Here is a 14,868-nt window from a genome sequence, read left to right as displayed (position 1 = left end):
AGCATAATATTCTCCAGGTCCATCCATGTCACTACAAATGGCAGTATTTCATTCTTTTTATGGCTGAGTAGCATTCCATTGTCTCTATGCACCACCTCTTCTTTATCCATTCGTCTGTGGATGGGCACTTGTGTTGCTTCCATATCCTGTTGTAAATAATGCTGCTCTGAACATTCATTTTCTGCCTCACCTTTGACAACTTAATGGACTCCCATGCCCTGCCTCCACTTCCTAGACCCTCCCTGACAAGCTCTTTCTTTTCCCTTTGCCATTATTCAGCAATTGTAAGACTAAATCTGTCCCCAATAGTACATTACTAGTGTAAGTTAGAGCCATGACTAGAACCCAGGTCTACGTATAATCAAAGATCAAGGAACAATCAAATCATGGTGACTTTATTCATGGGGAGGAAACCCAGATGGCCCTGCTCATAATACATGCTTCTAAATCAGAGAATATTCCCCAAGGACATTGTTAGGACACTGTCCAGCTAGAAGATATTCAGAAGATATTCACTCCTTTACCTGCCCTAGGGAAATGGGAAATTCAATGCCTGAGCCATTTACCCTAGAGAATAATCCATGCTGGAAATTTTGCTTAAAGTATTCTTTTAAAAGGCCCTTCTGTCTTTATTATGACTACTAGGCTGCTGGGTCTGCCTGAGCATATGAGGTTGCAAAGAGTATTTCTTTTTATTCAGACCTTGCATTCTCTATACAATGAAGAGTTTCTTGGCACATAGTTGGCAATTACTATCTAGGTTTTCTGCATAACGTAGGTTTTTAAGCTAGGCTTTTAACTCAATAGACATCAGGCTCCCGTGAAAATACATGTGAGCTAACACGAGCAGAAATAAACACGATTCTAATCAATTTAGTTGTTGACAAAAGCATGTGGTTTCGTTGCTTGGGGCCAAAGTTTTAAGAATGGGCTCTGATTTCTTTCAAGGCAAACCCATTATTTATGTGTGCAAATAGGGTAATTAAGTGTCCAATTACCAGAGTTGCATTGGCAAATGGGGGCTTTGTGTGAGCAAAATTCCCCAGTTTGGGACCAGCTGAAACTAAGGTCTTTGGTTTTTGAATCAATCCCCCACAATAACACAGGCAGGGAGAAATACCCGTCTTTCCTGGAGGTGAAGCCCAGATTCAAGGCTCTCCTGGATTTTGGTGTTGGAGTGAAGTAGAAAACCTGTCTTAGGGTCTTGAGCTTTTTCTTTCATACTCTATTCTGAAAAATAATTAAGCATTTCAAGTGCTTTCAGATTGTCCTTTTTTCCTGCCAGCTCTGTTAGGATCAATTACTGAAGGGTGAAATACCTGTAAATGTTCTTTATGAAGATTTAACCATATGTAACCCCTAGATTGAAAGACCATTCATAAAACAGCTTTCTTCTTCAGCTCTTGGGTGAAATCGAACAGGTCCCATGACACTTTGAACTTCCAGTAAGAAGTTTCCTGGACACTTTTAGTCACAAAGCTGGTCTCCTTATAGTAATCAAGTGGTTCTTACTGGTCCAGTTCCAGGCAGGAAAGAGTAGGTCTATCCCTCCTGCCTCTTTCAGCATCCTGAATGGGCTCCTAGAGGAGGAGCCTGGAAAGTTAATGGTGGCAGGCAGATGGGCAGAAAACCAGAACTTAAGGTACCACTGAATCAATCAATGGTGAGTTTACTATTTTCTTCCCTTTATTATCTCCTGCCCAAGACCCAAAGCCACTAGTTACAGACAGAAAGGGCTCCAAGGAAGGTGGTTTAACTTTGGTCTGAGAAGGGAGAAGGGGGCCCTTGGGGTCACAGAGGGAGGGAAGCCCCTGTTTTTATTCTTCCTTTTACGTTCATTTGGCCCCAGCTTCCAGGCAGTCCTGGGATGTTGGTCAGATACCCAACATTCCAAAGAAGGGAAACTTGGGCGTTGGGAGGGAGTTCCATGATTTTTTCTCTATTGTCTCACTCCTTAGCCTTGGAGGCCAAAAGAGCTGGCCTTTACTCTTTGTCCCTTAGCCTTTAATATGCCGAGGGCTTATATGGTTTTGGAATATTCCTTTGCTATGCTGACCACCAAATAAACTTTTGTCCAAATATTTCATGTCCAGGACAAAGCTCCCTCCTTGAAAAAGCCTTCTTTCCAGAAATAGCTTTATCTACCCCCTTTATAAGTCTTGTTATAATAGTCTCAAAAGTTCCTCTGGTTTGTAGGCTGCTGTCTTCATCTGCGGAGTCATTCCCACCTCCAGCGCTTGCTTTAGTCCTTTCAAGAAATGTTTAAATAAACCACCAAATATGTCACCCTCTTAATGAAATATCCCAAGAAATATTAAAAGATATGCATTAGGATGTCAATTAAGCATTGAAAGTCCTTAAACAAAATTGAATTTATATGACTATTTTATAGATAAGACTGCAATAAAAATTTTTGTCCAAGCTCTGGAATTTTTGAGGTTGAAAAGAGGAAGAGGCGCTAAAATAGTTAGAAGACAGTATTTGATCTACAACAGGTGCAAACTGGAATATACTCTAACCCTCATTATAGACTTTATGGCCAGTGCTACCTCATCTCTTGGTAGAGCTCTTCATGACTTTTCTATCCACTGTTCTGTGTGTGTGTGTGTGTGTGTATACAAACCCCATGTAAATGTACACTTTAAGCTCGTGTTATAGGCTAGACTAAGACAACCAAGGAAAACGATGTGGAAACATTAATATTGCCTGTAAAATTATCTTTATGCAGCTTCCACCTTTCTATCTTTTCCCTAATACAGTTTTTCACAAACAGAAGAGGTCAGTTTCTTGGCACCTCATTCTACCAGTGTTTGTGGTCAAGCATTTTGACTATGAGAATCATTCTCATGGGTTAATGTCTAGGTTTTGCCATTGCCTACCTATGTAACTTCACTTCTATTATACTCAGTTTTCTCATCTATAAAGTGAAAAGAATAATAATATAATCTCTGAGAATTTCGTGAAATAATTTGTGTTGAAGTTCTAAGCAGAGTGCTTAGCCGAGGTCAGTGGTCAATGGATGTCAGCTCTCATTAGAGTGACCGTATAATTCAAATAATTCATTGTGCAATTTTGCATTGGAAGCTCTTAATTGTGTTGGAATGATGAGCTTATCCTGTGGCACAGGCTTGAGAGAGGTTATCTCAGTTGAATAAGAATGTGTTCATCTCAACTCCTGTTTTGTAAATGACCCTCTACAGAAGGACTCTGATGACCAGTGTCCACAGAATGCTATGGAATGTGGCATTAATGTTGCATATTTTACACAGGCCAGGGTTCTCAGAGAGATTTAAATCTAAGAGTCTTTCTCAGATATACTTCATCTCTTCTGAAAGAGAGTCCAGTTCTCAGGCTGCAATATGCAAGTCCAGTTCTCAGGCTGCAATATGCAAGTCCAGTTTGCCCAGTATTGAATTGAGAGTCTGTTCTTTCTCGTTAATTAGCAAGTGTTGTTTAAACACTTACTGCTTTGGAGGAGGAATACTTCCTAGGAGAGGGGAGAAGGAAGGAGCTGGCAAAGAGCTCAACAACTGAGTCTTAAGCCAAACCCCAAAAGAAAGCCACAGCCACCACTACCACAACCAAAAAACATACTATGTTGCTGAATTCCTAAATTTCTTTTTCAAATCCAGAATATTTTCCCCAGAGTACATTGTAATAGTCAGTTCTAACCAAACCTTAATCTATATCTTCTAAAGTTATCAAACCAGGAGTTCCTACTGTGCTGCAGTAGCTTAAGAATCCGACTGGAGTGTCTCAGGTCACTGTGGAGGTGCAGGTTCGATTCCTGGCCCAGTGCAGTTGAAAGTATCTTGAATGTATTTAAGTTCAAGAATACTTATTCCTGACATCAGCTTTTATTTTTCCTTACTTGCTGAGTTCCCATTAATCAAGATTTCTTGTTTGTTTGTTTTTTCTCCACTTATAGTTGATGTACAAAATTATATTATTTTTAGGTGTACAACTTAGTGATTCAGTATTTCTAATATATAAAATAATGGCTATTTCCCTATGCTGTGCAATATATTCTTTTGCTTATTTTATACATAGTGGTTTGTGTCTCTTAACCTATAGCCCTCCTTCCTTCCATTTCCCCACTGGTCACCACTAGTTTGCTCTCTATATCTCTGAGTCTGTTTCTGTTTTGTTATACACATTCATTTGTTTTATTTTTAAAATTCTGCATATAATTGATAACATAGAGTATTTATCTTTGACATATTCACTAAACATAATACCCTCTAGGTTCATCCATGTTGTTGCAAATGGCAGAATTTCACCCTTTTTATAACTGAGTAGTATTCCATTATATATATGTACCACATCTTCTCCATCCATTCATCTGTTGTTGAACATTTAGGTTGCTTCCATATCTTGGCAATTTGTGAATAATGCTGCTGTGAACATTGGTGTGCATGTATCTTTTTGAATTAATGTTTTAATTTTCTTTGGTATATACTTAGCAGTGGAATTGCTGGATCATTTGGTAGTTCTATTCATTTTTGGAAGAACCTCTAGACTGTTTTGCATATTGGCTACAACAATTTACATTCCCATCAACAATGTCCAAGGGTTCCCTTCTCTCCACATCCTTGCCGACATTTGCGTTCTTTTTTTTTTTTTTTTTTCTTAATGGCCACACCCATGGCATATGGAAGTTCTCAGGCCAGGATTGAATCCAAGTCGCAGCTGCAACCTATGCTGCAGCTGTGGCCACACCAGCTCCTTTAAGCCACTGTACCAGGCCAAGATCAAACTTGCACCTCCACAGCAACCCAAGCAGCTACAGTTGGATTCTTAACCCACCATGCCATAGCGGGAATTCTGTTACCTCTGTTCTTTTTGATGATACTGAGAGGTGTGAGGTGATGTCTCATTGTGGTTTTGATTTTAATTTTTCTGATGATTAGTGGTGTTGAATATTTTTTCATGTGTCCATTGGCCATCTGTATGTCTCCTTGGAAAAAGGTCTTATTTCATTTTATAATTGAGTAGTTTGTTTCATGTTGAGTTGTATGAGTTGCTTATATATTTTAGATATTAACCCCTTAGAGTCATATAATTTGCAAATATTTTTTCCCATTCAGTAGGTTGTCTTTTTGTTTTATTTATTATTTCCTTTGCCATGCAAAAACTTATTTTATTGTTTTTTAAGATCTATTTTGAATATGAAATCATGAATCACCAATTGCCACCCTAGACAAATATCACCCCCTTCTATCAACATATGCTCAAGCAATAACAATTATCCTGATATACCAAAACAGTGTCTTGTTTCTGATGAAGGTAGCACTCCAGTGTATATACATTACCTTAGGTGGAAAATGAAACAAGGCCTAAAAGGACAAAAAATCAGCATAACCCAGCCAAGTCCAGACTTGCAGACTCCTTCTTATCCAACAGGCCCATGTAACGGATTGATTTCCCTATTACAAAGATAGCCCTGAGGCTGCAGACTACGTGGCTCAACAAAATGACCCCTGTCTATAAAAAACCAAGCACTCCCCTTCAGAGGGGAGCCTGAGCCTTGCTTGCTCAGAGCTCCTGACCACTCTGTTGGTCAATAAACTCTACTTGCAATCTCTGCTCCAGCCTCTGCCTCCTTCTTCCCCACTGTTCAAACACATTACTTTGAAATAATTGTGTAAAAACTTTAAGGTTTAATTTGGTCCCATTTGTTTATTTTTGCTTTTGTTTCCTTTGCCTTAGGAGATGGGTCCAAAATACTATTGTTATGATTTATGTAAAAGAGTGTTTGGTGTATGTTTTCTTCTAGAAGCTTTATGGCTTCAGGTCTTACATTTAGGTCTTTAATCCATTTTGAGTTTATTTTGTGTATAATGTTAGAGAATGTTCTAATTTCATTCTTTTACCTGTAGCTGTCCAAGTTTCCCACCACCACATATTGAAGAAATTTTCTTTTCCTCATTGTATATTCTTACCTACTTTGTCATAGATAATTGACCATAAGTGTGTGGGTTTAGTTCTGGGCTCTCTGTTCTCTTCCATTGATCTATATTTCTGTTTTTGTGACAGTACCATGCTGTTTTGATTACCATAGCTTTGTAGTATAGTCATAAGGCAGGGAGCATGATATCTCCAGCTTTGCTCTTTTTTTCTCAAGGCTGTTTTGTCCCATTAATCAAGATTTCTCATGTAAAATACAGTAAATTTCCAGTAAGTCACAGTTCATGATTATACATATTCAAATATTCCCCATGTAAACCCATGTCTCTAAGTTACATAAAAACCTAAGGCTATTCAATTAAGTTTACTAGTACTGAATATATCCTCTGTGTTCATTAATGTGTTGATATTTGGATGGAAAGTGGAATAGAGAGCTTTAAATATGTTCCTGCATTCAAGAAACTTATAGTCTTAATGGGGATACATAATCCTAATAATGCCTTCAACAAATGAAATATATGAAAACAAAAATGAATATTACAAGAAGCCAGAATTTGACATTTCATTTATTATCGTTAACTTATACACATTAGGTGAGCACTTACTCCAGCTCAAGCCCTTTGGTTGGATGGCCTCAAGTCTAATGTAAAACAGGATAGGTTTGGCCCCTGGTCTCAGGAAGCAGATAGCTGAGAGATAATTACCTCTCATAAGAGAATACGATCATCTTTAAAAGAGTTGCAAGCCAGGTCTTCTGACAGCTATCTTAAAGTGTTTCTTTTTCTTTTTCTTTCTTTCTTTTTTTTTTTTAACCCTGAACTCCTAATCCATCCCACTCCCTCCCCCTTCCCCCCTGGCAACTGCAAGTCTGTTCTCCATGTCTGTGAATCTGTCTGTTTTGTAGATAGTTCATTTGGGCCATATTTTAGATTCCACATATAAGTGATATCATAGGGTATTTGTCCTTCTCTTTCAGATTTATTTCACTTAGTATAATAATATCTAGTTACATCCATCTTGGCAACCACCTTTTTTTTATTTATTTTTTAAATTATTTCCCAAATACATTTTTTTTTCTACTGTACAGCATGGTGACCCAGTTACACATACATAGATACATTCTATTTTCTCACATTATCATGCTCCTTCATAAATGACTAGAAATAGTTCCCAGTGCTACACAGCAAGATCTCATTACTAAAGTGTTTCTTTTATGCATCAGTGTCCTGTTTTTTAAACTAGTCAAAAGGGCTCAATCTAAGGGCAAAAGAGGGGGCATATTTTTATCTTTCATTTTGGTTCTTAAAATTGGCTGCACATTGAAATCTTCAAGTGATTCCAATGTACAACCAAAGTCACAATCCACCAGTTTAGAGCAATTCTTCTGAAACTTTAATGTACATACAACTGTAGACACTTAAATGGTAGGTGTAGGGCTGAGGCCAGTGGTGCTGCTGGTCCATGGAATATGTTTTGAGTAGCAAGGGTTGTGGTTTGGAGACTGTGTGTGTGTGTGTGTGTGTGTTTGTACACGAATACATGTGTATGTGCATATTCCTAATGCAGCTTTTACAATTCCCTCCAAAATCCAACTTGTCTTCTCTCCCTGGGTTTCAACCTGGTGTGGCACACTCAACCAGGCGAGATTTTCACTCTTGTTTGTGGAGCATCCCTGATGAAGTCACCTACACAATGATCCTGCTGACTCATGCACACAGAACCTCCTTGGGCCATCAGGATGGTTCTTTTTGCTGTTAGTTCAGGTTTCTGCTCTGATGTGCTCATCTGCTCATTCTAGAGGGGCTTTGCTGCTAATGGCATCAATTAGCAAGCTCAGGTCTCTCTGGTCGTAGACACCTCATAATTTCTTCACTAATGCAGTTGGATCTTTTTCTTTTTCCAAATCATTAGGCATCTCTTCCATGTTACTTTTCACTTTCCAGCCTGTAGTGGATAAGGCTTCTATTTTAATACCATCTCAACACATTTGTGTGTTAGGGTAAGTTGGGGAGAAACCAGGTGCTAACTGATTTTTTTTTAAAGAGAAGTTTCCTTTTTCTGAATCCCACTAAGACATTGATGCTGCTTTCTGTCTTTACTTAAATCTGAGCACGGAGTCTTGGTCTTGATCATAGGTGCAATGAAGGCTGTGTCTGGACAGGAGACTGAGTCAGGGAAGATGGGGAGGAGGGAAAGTGGGCGCCAAGGAGCAGACTTCCCTGGGCCATACCTACAAAGTAGACGGTAAGGACCCCTCTCTTTGGGGAAAGGACAGAGATAGTGCTTTGTCCTGAATCTCAGCATCTTAGGAAGGAGAAGCCCAAGTGAGGCCAAGGGAGATCTGGGGCTACTTCCTCTGGTGTGAGTTGTGTGGGAGACTCCTTGTTTCAGGGATTTTCACCCTTTAATGTGCAGAGGAATCCATTGAGGACCTCATTACAAACATAGCTTCCTCTTAGTTAGATCAAGGTGGGGGGCCCGAGTCTCTGCATCCCTTTCTTTCCTTCTTTTCCACCTTTTTTTTTTTTTTTGCAGATGATAATGTTTTATATCTACAACTATCTATAATGAAAAACATAGAATTATAGAGGGTCACAAATTGAGAAGCCTTTAGTTTTTTCTTTTTAACTTTTATTTTGCATTGATTTACAACATTGTATTAGTTTCAAGTATATGGCAAAGTGATTCAGGTATAAATACATATAGAAGTTTCCGTCGTGGCGCAGTGGTTACGATTGACTAGAATGAGGTGGGTTCGTTGGTTGTCGTGGTTACGATGGCGTGCGTGAGTGTGTAGGTTGCAGACGGTCGATCCGTTGCTGTGCTCTGGTAGCGGTGCTACAGCTCGATTCAACCTAGCTGGAATCACATGCGGGACCCAAGAAAAAAAAAAAAAAAAAAAAAAAAAAAAAAAAAATAAAAATAAATAAATATACATATAATCTATTCTTTTTCAGATTCTTTTCCCATATGCATTATTATAGAACATTGAGTAGAGTTCTCTGTGGTATAGCAAGTCCTTGTTGTTCATCTGTTTTATATATAGTAGTGCGTATATGTTAATCGCATGCTCCTAATTTGTACGTTTCTAACAAGCTGCTGATGCCGGCATTGAGGGCCACACTTTGAGAAGCAAAGGCCGGAGGGCCCTAGTCTTCAGCTTTGTTTTCTCATCAGGATTATCTGGAAAGCATAAAAAAACCCCAATACTTGGGCCTTCTCCTAGGCCTGTTCTTAAAGCAGAAATCATGGTGTGGGACCCAGGAAGTTTTGAAAACTTCTTTAGGGATTCCATAATATGATTGCCTCAGCTGAGGAGAAACAAGAGGGAAGCAGAATCCATTCTCAAAGTGTGGTCCTCGGACTAGCAGCATCAGCGAGATTCAGGCAATTGTTAGAAGTGCACGTTCTCGGAATCAGTCCTAGACCGACGTGGACTTGATCAGAAACTGGCCCAGCAGTCTGTGTGTTGGTGAGCTGTCCACACTTGGCTACCTTGCACACTAAGATTGAGAGTCCCTGCTCTGTATACTTAGCCTCTTAGAGTGGCATGATGAAGAGAGTAAATACACTATAAATACTAACATGGTTCCAAGTAGCCTCTGTTTAGAAGTAGTAGCAGAACCTACTTACCAGCTATTGAGTGCTTATTGTTTGCTTGGTGGAATGCCAAGGAATTGACTCGAAATCTCACTTATTGGCGCAATATCCTTGGCAGTTAAGTATTCATGGTCCCATAACACAAATGAGGAAAGCAAAGGTTATAGAAAATTCCTTCCTTCCTCCCTCCCTCCCAACCCCCTCCTTCCCTTCCTCACCTCTCTCTCTCCCTCTCTCCCTCCCCTTTTCCTTCCCTCCTCCCTTCTTCCCCTCTCTTCCTTCTCTCCCTCCCTTTCTTCTTCCCTTCCTTCCTTCCTCTGCCTTCTTTCCTGTTTGTATTTAAAACTTACATTCAGTATATTTGACTTCTTTGTGTATGTATGTTTCTATGAAAAAAAATTTAATAGTTTTTTTTCTATAGCATTTTTAGGTTCACAGAAAAATTAAAGAAAAAATACAGAGGTTTTCCATTAACCCCCTGATCTCACACAAGTGTAGCCTCTCCTACTATTAATATCCCTCACCAGCATAATACCTTTGCTGTAATTGGTGAACATTATTGACACATCATTATCATTCAAAGTTGGTGAACATTATTGACACATCATTATCATTCAAAGTTCATAGCTGACATGGGGGTTCACGCTTGGCACTACACATTCTATGAGATTTGACTAATATACAATGACGTGCATACACTACATCTGACTGGATTGGCCTTTACAGTAAAAAGAACCTGTAGCTGCTGGTCTAGGGGTATCAAAAAAAAAAATCACAAGTCTTAGTTCTGTTGTCATTCTTTCAAAAAACCTCAGTATTTTAGTTAGTGGAGACTAGATTGGATCTAGAGTAGGGATTAATTGAAAGCATGAATCAAGTCCATTCCAAGTCTAAGAATTTGAACCAGTATTGAAGAATTTGTGTTTAAGATTTACTTACATTGAAGAGCTGATATGCAAATTAACTCAGCCAGGGCTGAACTCAGAGACCATTTGCTTGTTATTTCTTCCATTAGTTTTTAATTCAACATCATGAATTTAAACTAATAAACATAAAAAACCAACAAAGGCCACAATATGCAGTTAAAAGATTTGTCCAGTTTCCTGCCTTCTCCTTGCCACTGAAGGCAGATTTGAAAGGCATCATTTTCTTTGACATACATGGCAGCATAAAAAAACCGACAACAAACAAAGGTCACAATATGCAGCTGAAAGATTTCTGTCCAGTTTCCTGCCTTCTCCTTGCCACTAAAGGCAGATTTGAAAGGCGTCATTTTCTTTAACATGCAAGGCAGCGCAGTCACCTTGCCTGTTAGATTCGGCGGGCAAGGGAATAGTGCGGGAGGGTGAGCTTCAGGGGAAATTTGCATATACATTTCCATTAGGGCTCAAGACATTTAAATCCACATTACCCTGGACCATAGAATCCTGAATGCGCCATTATGGATGAGGCTGAGAGTGTGCTGCTGCTGCATTTGGCAAGTTCAAGTCTTGCTCTGGGTGTAATATTTTGTGACTCATTTTTCCTCAAGCATAGAGTAATAGGCTTTAACTTTGCTAAGCTTTTCTGCCAGCCCTTCGCCCCCTGCTGTTCCATTATATTGAACTTGTAAGCGGGACGCTCTGTTGGGCTCACCCAGATTACCAGGGCAATACGGCCCTGCTGAGGGGCTGGTGTCAGGATAAGTGTCGGGGAGGGAGCTCCCCATCTTGGCATGCTGTTCTCATCTTATTAAATTCAGCTTTGTGGAAGCAGGGAGTCTGCCTCTCAGTCACACTGGCTCAAGCCTGATCCAACTGCTACTGTCAGACAATATGAAAATAGGAACCACCACAGCTCATGGCAGGTGCTGCTTCACAGCTGAAAAAAAAAAAAAAAAAAGAGAGAGGAAGAAGAAGAAGAAATCCAGGGTTTTATTATGATTACGATGTCACAAGCCTGTGTGCATGCGCGTTATTTTACTCTTTGAGATGCTTTGCTAGATTGAAGGCCTGATTCACAGAACCTCATGCTTTGAAGAAATGAAATGTTTCCATGCTTTCAGGGGTGGAGGCAGATGTGTTGAGAGTCCAAGTTGGAAGCTGCTTTTATCTGCAGTGTTTCCTGTGAGTTCAGTGGACCTCAAGGAAGCTCACATTTAAATTAAAAAGTAACAACAACAAACACTCTTAAATCCCTGGGAGTCAATAGTGTTCTAAAATCCTTCCCTGTAAAATAATTTAAGATTTGTATCTTAGTGTGACAAGGTATCAGGGACTCTGCTCGGAGACCTGAAACTATTGAACAGAAACTCCAGGCCTGGAGTTATTGTGTGGGTTTTGGTGGTTTTTTATTTGTTTGTTTTTTAATTGTTCTGAAACAAAACTCTTTATTTTTCCGCAACATAAAAAAGAACTGATATTTCTTTTTTTAGTTTAATTTGTATTTTATATTGGAGTGTAGGTGATTTACAATGTTGTGTGAGTTTCAGGTGTACAGCAGAGTGACTTAGTTGCACATATGCATATATCCATTCTTTGTCAGATTCTTTTCCTATATAGGTTATTACCGAATACTGAGTAGAGTTCCCTGTGCTACACAGCAGGTCTTTGTTGATTACCTATTTTATATATGTTAGCATGTATATGTTAATCTCAAACTCCTAACTATACTTTGTGGGTTTGGGACTCCTCATCTTCACCCCGAATTCCTGCCTCACCATGTGTTCTGGTTACCTATCGCTGCACAGTAAGCCACTCCAGTGTTTAGTGGCTTAAAATGACAAGCTTCTCATTCTTTGTATTCTGAGGGCTGGCACTTGGAAGGGTGAACATTTAAATGCCTGGAGCCAGCTTCAGCCTCCCCAGCACAAGCCGACACTGTGCTGTTTCTCCCATTAAACAAACCTCATTAGCTCCTCCTCTGCTAGGCTCATGGACCTCTCCCTGTACTTGCACTTAGGCAAGGATGGGCTGGAGCACCAGGATCATGCACTCTCAAGTCTGATAGAGCCTTGGCCAGGGCCAAGCCTGGGCTCAGCCGTTGGAGGCTGTGGGGGCTGCAGGGAAGATTGCTGCTTCTCTTTCCTTCAGTTCACGTGGTCTCTCCAGCAAAGTAGCTGGACGTCTCACCTTGTGGCTCAGGCTGCCAGGCCTTGAAACTGTCCTGGTGTCACTTCCCCACATTCTCTCAGTTAAAGGGAGTCATGGACCCAGCCCAGATTCAACCTCAAAGTGGACGACACCAGGTGGGAAGGCTAAAAAGTAGGCTCACTGGGGACCATCTTTGAACACCAGCTGGCATGTGTTGTGCACTTTGGTCTTCAGCCTCCAACAATGATCCAGTGATGTTATCAATACTGCAGGACAGACTTTCCTTCATGGATAATTTTGCCAATGATTCTATAACTGTCTCAACTGAAAGCAAGTTTTAAGCCTCTGCTTAGCTATCTATAAAATGAAATATCTATGGCAGTATGAAGCTTATTTTGAGGTACCTGAGACTCCATATAATAACAGTGTGTGGTTGGATGGAGAATGAGGGGAGCTGTCGAAGACAGGTCACTAAGTGCTTGAGCCAGGCTGAAGCCACTGGCTGCTGGTCTTCAGCCAGCAGATCCAGGGAAGTCTGTTCAAGGACACCAAAATCTGGGATGCTCAAGGCTCATATAAAATGGCACAGTGTCTGTATATAGCCTATGCCCATCTTCCTATACACTTTATGTCTAGATTACTTATTATACCTAATACAGTGCAAATGCCATGGTAATGGTTGTAAGAACAGTGTAATGCTGTGCCAAAATTCAAGTTTTGCTATTTATTTATTTATTTGTTTATTTATTTTTGTCTTTTTGGGGCCACACCTGTGGCATATAGAGGTTCCCCGGCTAGGGGTCTAATGGGAGCTACAGCTGCCGGCCTACACCACAGCCATAGCAATGAGGGATCCGAGCCATGTCTGTAACCTTCACCACAGCTCACAGCAACCCCGGATCCTTAATCCACTGAGTGAGGCCAGGGATCGAACCCGTGTCCTCATGTGTTTGTTAACCACTGAGCCACGACAGGAACTCCCAAGTTTTGCTTTTCATAATTTCCTGGAATTTTTTTTCAAATATATATATATATATATATACATATATATATATATTTTTTGTCTTTTTGTTGTTGTTGTTGTTGTTGTTGCTATTTCTTGGGCTGCTCCCGCGGCATGTGGAGGTTCCCAGGCTAGGGGTTGAATCGGAGCTGTAGCCTCCGGCCTACACCAGAGCCACAGCAACGCGGGATCCGAGCCGCGTCTGCAACCTACACCACAGCTCACGGCAACGCCGGATCGTTAACCCACTGAGCAAGGGCAGGGACCGAACCTACAACCTCATGGTTCCTAGTCGGATTCGTTAACCACTGCACCACGACGGGAACTCCCTCAAATATTTTTGATCCAGAATTGGTTGAATCCATGGTTGCAGAACATGGAGGATCTGAAGGATGACTATATCTTTTCAATAGCTTCCTTAAAAAGAAACTGACTTTATTAGGCCTAATAATCTAGAAATCTGAGAAAAGAGGGGTTCTGGGCATACATGATCAAATGAAGCCCTTTGACTTCATCACCAGTTCCAATCTCTTTTCCCCACTGGATCCGGACTGGGGGTGGTGGGAGGGCCTTTGGTATAAGGATGTAACCTCTCCTGGTCACCTGGGGGAGCTCCTCTGCAGAATCCCAGATTCCCAGGATGCACCTTGTAGAGGCTGGGGAGAAAGCCATTACAGTTGGCCATTATAACTGGTGCTGGGAATCCCTCTTCCCCAAGAGGCCAAGAAGGAGCTAAACAGGAAGACAGAATATGGAAGAGAAAATGAAGAGACTGGGAAGTAGGACTGTCCTTCAGCATCCTGGTGGGACATTGGCTCAGATGACCCAGCAGGGGGCTCGCTGCTAAACTGGACAGCCTGGGGGTGAGACCCCTGCATTTGCCCTTGGAGAGCTGCCAGAGATCACACAGACCTGAGCCCCAAGCAACATGCAACAAAAAGTAGCAAACCATTAACAAATGAATAGAATTATTAAGAAAATTTGGTAAGGTTGCTATATATATACAATAAGTATTTTTATTAAACTATGGCTCTCGTAGATCCTAGCCTTAAATATCTGAAATTGGGAGTGGAAAACATGTCACTCAAAATAAAGCAGAAATGAGCAAACCAAAAGTCACTTAAGATTGTTTCTCCCAAAATTATTGTTTCAGTGTAATGCAATTCTAATTAAAGATCAAATTTATCCTTTGGAGTTAGATAAAATTCTGTTGAAAGTTTGGAGAAAGAATAAATCCTCAGGAAACAAGGTCTTGCTGTATAGCAAAGGGAACTATACTCAATATCC

This window comes from Sus scrofa, chromosome 13 (assembly GCF_000003025.6).
Source record: "Sus scrofa isolate TJ Tabasco breed Duroc chromosome 13, Sscrofa11.1, whole genome shotgun sequence".
Lineage (NCBI taxonomy): Eukaryota > Metazoa > Chordata > Mammalia > Artiodactyla > Suidae > Sus > Sus scrofa.
This window is presented reverse-complemented; position numbering follows the sequence as displayed.